The following is a 299-nucleotide window of genomic DNA, read 5'->3' on the forward strand; positions in this document are numbered from 1 at the left end:
GATTGGATCCCCGCGGATGGAACCCTGTGATCGGATCCCTGTGGATGGATCCCTGTGATCCGATCCCCGTGATCCGGTCCCTGTGGATGGACCCCCGCGGATGGATCCCTGTGGATGGACCCCCGCGGATGGATCCCTGTGATCCGATCCCCGTGACCCGGTCCCTGCTCACGGCCCCGCGCTCTCCGGGCGCGCTCCCGCGGGTTCCCAGCAGGGGGCGCTCCGGGGGCGGCGCTGCGGGGCGGTGCCGGCGGTGTCCGCGCGGGGGCGCTCTGGGGGCGGGGCCGGGCCGGGCCGTG

Source organism: Onychostruthus taczanowskii, unplaced genomic scaffold (assembly GCF_017590055.1).
Source record: "Onychostruthus taczanowskii isolate IOZ18803 unplaced genomic scaffold, ASM1759005v1 scaffold60, whole genome shotgun sequence".
Lineage (NCBI taxonomy): Eukaryota > Metazoa > Chordata > Aves > Passeriformes > Passeridae > Onychostruthus > Onychostruthus taczanowskii.